We start from the raw sequence: 4,946 nt of genomic DNA on the forward strand, positions 1-4,946 counted from the left end.
TTCTTCTTCTTCTCATTATTATTTTTTAGATGGATTTTGCATAACTCATGCAAAACACAACCTAGAGTATCGACATCCCGATAATTTGCTTTCAGGTTGTGACATGGTTTAGCCTTTTTACAGGCTATAGTTTTTGCATTTAACAGATTTTTTCCTCATAGAAATGAATAAGTAGCAAACACCAAAGATAAACCTAGTAAACACATGGCAATACCACTGCAACCACCTAGAAACACATATACAACCTTCCCCATACCAACACCATACCAACCACGTAGTAAAACTAAAGTAACCTGTCAATTATTTAGAAATAACAGAGCAACCACCTAGAATATCAAAGCAACCACCTATCAATCTCTTAGAAATAACAGCAACCACATGGAAGACCAAAGCAACTACTTTGCGTCATCATATTAACCACCTGGGATACTGTAGTAACTACCTAGCAACACCACATTAACCATCTGTCATACTAAAACAACCTTTTGACTTTTTGACTTTTAATCACCATGCAACACCATAGCAAACTGCCACAGTCACCGAGCAACCAATAAGCAACACCATAGCAGCCACTTAAAAATGTATCAATCAATCAATCAATCAGATGTATGCTTTCTGCTTTAAACAGATATTTGTTTTGTTCTCACAGAAATAGGAACAGGAATATCTTAGCAACCACCTTCCCACAACAATATAAACTAAAGCAATCACTTAGCATCACAATAGCAATCCCTGTTCAATGCTAAAGTAACCACTTATTAATCACCTAGCAACACCACAGTAACCAATTTTGATACTAAAACAACCAACTATTATTCACCTAGAAACACCATAGCAAACACCCAAAACCACCAAGCAACCAATAAGCAACACCATAGCAGCCACTTAAAAAAATCTTGATGCCAAAGCATCCATCTATCAGTCAATCAATCAGTCAGTCACTTAATGACATATGAAACATTGCAAACACCAGGGTTATCTTAGCAACCACCTCCCCACAGCAATATAAACTAAAGCAATCACTTAGCATCACAATAACAATCCCTTTTCATTGCTAAAGTAACCACTTATTAATCACCTAGAAACACCACAGTCACCAATTTTGATACCAGAGCAACCACTTTAACACAAACTATAGCAACAACTTAGCAATGCTATACAACTACCTATTAGTCACCTATCAACACTACAGCATCCACCTATGATACTATTGCAACCACATTTACCATCATAGTAACCACCAAACAACACCACATAAACCACCAAACACCTGCTATAGCTTTTATAGCTTTTATTAGTATAGTGATTTGTCTTTTGTTATAATAAAAGCTGAGCTGATTACAACAGAAAGCTCTGAAAAGAATCAGAATATGAATCCAAAAGTTTTGTTTCTAAACCTGTTTTGGCTTTGAAAGAGCCCAGTATGGATTTTGAACGAGCTCCAGCATAGTTTCAGTGCTGGACTGAGCATAGCTTCAGAGCTTCTTCACTTCCATTTCCCTCTCCCTCTCTTCAGTTCTACAGCAGAATATCCAAACAAAGCTCCAGCCCCGTCGTCCTCGCAGCTCTTAATTATTGGTCCGGACCCAGGATTGTTTTTTCCGCCGGTGAAAACAAACCATTGGCAGGAGAGCCATCTGACTAAATAGGATGTGAGCAGTGGGTCCATACTGATTCTCCTCACTGCTTTCCAAGCATCCCCGCTTTCAGTATCAGTGACATTTCCATCTGCTTGATGTTCCGAGAATGGAATTCTATTGTGTGTTTTAATATCATTCAGACCGGATTATCTGCCTGAATGTATATTGCTTTACGCCAAAAAATAATTCCAGCATATGTGTCAAGATGGGTCATTTTTCATGCTTTGTGTTCGTATTTGGGTTACAAATTTCAAAAGGGTTTAAATTAGCTGGAGCACATTTCCATTTTAGTAAATCACAGACGATGTCTGTTCGCTAGGTGCCACGTCTGACCTGGTATGGAGTGATGGAGTTCATGAAGTTCATCGCAGAAAAGTGCAGTTTAAAATAGTCAATTAGTTTTATTGTCAGTACTGCATGTGCACAGTACATTCAGAGGACTGAAATGACGTTACTCTCCTTCCCAAAGTTACAACAAGTACAGCAAAAGAAAATTTTTTTTTAAAAAATAAAAAGAATGAGAGACACTAAATGTACAATAATTCAACAAGGTCACAGATGAAGACATATGTGAGACAAGAGACACAAGACAAAAGTGCAATATAAGAGTGAGAGTGCACCAGTTAGGTATGATGGGGTAATTTAAAGAGGGAATGACAATATCAGTATAAACATAAGTGCAAATTTAGAGGTATAGAAGCTTAAGGCTGGTAAAGCAAAATACTGCATACAATTTTTTTAAATATCAGTATTAAAGTGGGAATTAAAGTGGGTATGACAGGGATTACTTGGATTCCTGCATAAATTGGTCATTAAATGTGTTCTGATCTTCATCTAAGTCACAACAATAGACAAACACAGTCTGCTTAAACTAATACCACACATACAAATTATATGTTTGCATGGTTTTATTGAACACAACATGTTAACAATCACAGTAAAGGGGGAAAAAGTAAGACAGACGGTCTACAAATGGAGAAAGTTCAGCACTGTTGCTACTCTCCCTAGGCGTGGTCATCCTGTAAAGATGACTGCAAGAGCACAGCTCAGAATGATCAATGAGGTGAGGAAGAATCCTGTGAGGAGTGTCAGCTAAAGACTTACAGAAATCTCTGGCACATGCCAACATTTTTAGTTCATGAAAGGACACCACGGGGGGAAGGCACTGCCGTCCAAAAAAACATTGCTGCAAAAGAGCATCTGGATGTTCCAAAGCAGTACTGGCTAAATATACTGTGGACAGATAAAAAACAAAAATTTTGTTGTTCGGAAGGAAAACACACAACGCTATGTGTGGAGAAAAAAGGCACTGCACACCATCATCAAAACCTAATCCCAACTGTGAAACATGGTGGAGGCGGCAACATGGTTTGGGGCTGCTTTGCTGCCTCAGGGCGCAAACGGATTGCCGTCATCAACGGAAAAATGAATTCCCAAGTTTACCAAGACATTTTGCGGGAAAACTTAAGACCCTCTGTTTGCCAACTGAAGCTCAACAGAGGATGGATGATGCAACAGGAGAACAACCCAAAACATAGAAGTAAATTAACAACTGAACGGCTTCAACAGAGGAAATAACGCCTTCTAGGGGGTCCTGACCTCCTCAACCCAATTGAGATGCTGTGGCATGACCTTAAGAGGGAGATTCACACCAGATATCCCAAGAATATTGCTGAATCCACTGTGAATTTTAACGTGTTGTGTTCAATAAAACCATGCAAACATATCATTTTGTGTGTGGAATTAGTTTAAGCAGACTGTGTTTGTCTATTATTGTGACTGTCACTAAGCATATAGGACTATAGCACTTTATAGTTCTATAATTACAGACTGTAGTCCTGTATCTGTTTTTCTGCATACGTGTTTTATTATTATCCTTGTTTCATCCCACACGGTAGCGGGTCATTCTTAGCACTGCATACAATGACACTATACTGCATGGTGGTGTTGTACAAGTGGATCAGATACAGCAGTGCTGCTGGAGTTCTTAAACACTGTGTTTAATCGCTCACTGTCCTCCACTCTATTACACACTCCTACCTACAGCTGCTCCACCTTGTAGATGTAAAATCAGGAGCTGAAGCTCTGAATCTGAAACTAGTGCACAGTGAGGTGTTTAAAAACTCCAGCAGCACTGCCGTGTCTGATTCACTCATTCTCTGTTGTGGTTCTTCAGGTTCCATCTGTATGCCGAGAAACAGATACAGGACTACAGTTTGTAATAAAGTATTAAATGATCAGTAGAGCTGATTAAAATGGATAATGAGTCTAGAAACAAAGAGATGCTCATATTGTTGTGTTTCATTGGAGGATAATCCCATTTTTTAATTTAAGGTGTCATAAACCCTTCAAACACTCTTATTGACTCGCGCATGAACCCGCAACTCTGACTCCAGCAAACATTCATCACAGCAGGTGAGCGCAAGGAAATGACACGATGATACGGAGGATATCTTCTAATCATCTTCTAATCGAGGTGTAATTAGTGCGGCAATAACAATGCCGTCTGGGGGTAAACACACAATTAATGACGCAGCATTTCACGACATTATTTCACCACTGGTGCTGTGACAATATCAGTCGCACTTTAAGCTTGTTTTGATGTCACTCCACTAATTAAAATGATATCAAATTCGCTGCATTCTGAGTCACACAGCAGTAACAGATCGCAATTTTTGCAGGGTGATTAAAGGTTGATTTAGAGTTTAATTTTTAGGCTTTTTTTTTGAGTAATTTAGAGTGTCACTCAGATACACCATTAAATATAAAAGTCCCTAAATGGTTTTTGGCTTTGATTAATGGACGTAAAGATTAGTGTTGTTAATATTGTAAGGCATTGCTCTCTAAAAAAAAAATAAAACCCTACGCAAGGCACATGTGTGCACGCAATGCTCATTGCTATCTTACTCCCTACCAACACTCCATTTCATCGTTTAAATAGCAACAGTGCTTCTGGATATATCTAAACCCATAGATATGATGTGGGCATTGTGGTCTTGAAATTCAGTGTGAAATTAAGTACATTTCTGGCGTATTGCTATCTTGGTAATTGAAAACACAGGTGCACCACTGACTGAATACAACCTAGACATACGTCAACAGTTGCTTAATGACGTTCATTGCTATCTTGACAGTGAATTGTCAACACAGGCATGTGCCCAATGCATTTTCGCACCTATGTATGCACACTTGGACACAGTTGTAGAAGTGCACAAAATAATTGTTACATGCCTGTTGGCAGCTATGCAAACCTTCAAATATTATTATCAATAATAAGCAGAATACCATCTAAAATATTTTACAGTA

The sequence above is a fragment of the Astyanax mexicanus genome, chromosome 10 (assembly GCF_023375975.1).
Source record: "Astyanax mexicanus isolate ESR-SI-001 chromosome 10, AstMex3_surface, whole genome shotgun sequence".
Taxonomy (NCBI): domain Eukaryota; kingdom Metazoa; phylum Chordata; class Actinopteri; order Characiformes; family Acestrorhamphidae; genus Astyanax; species Astyanax mexicanus.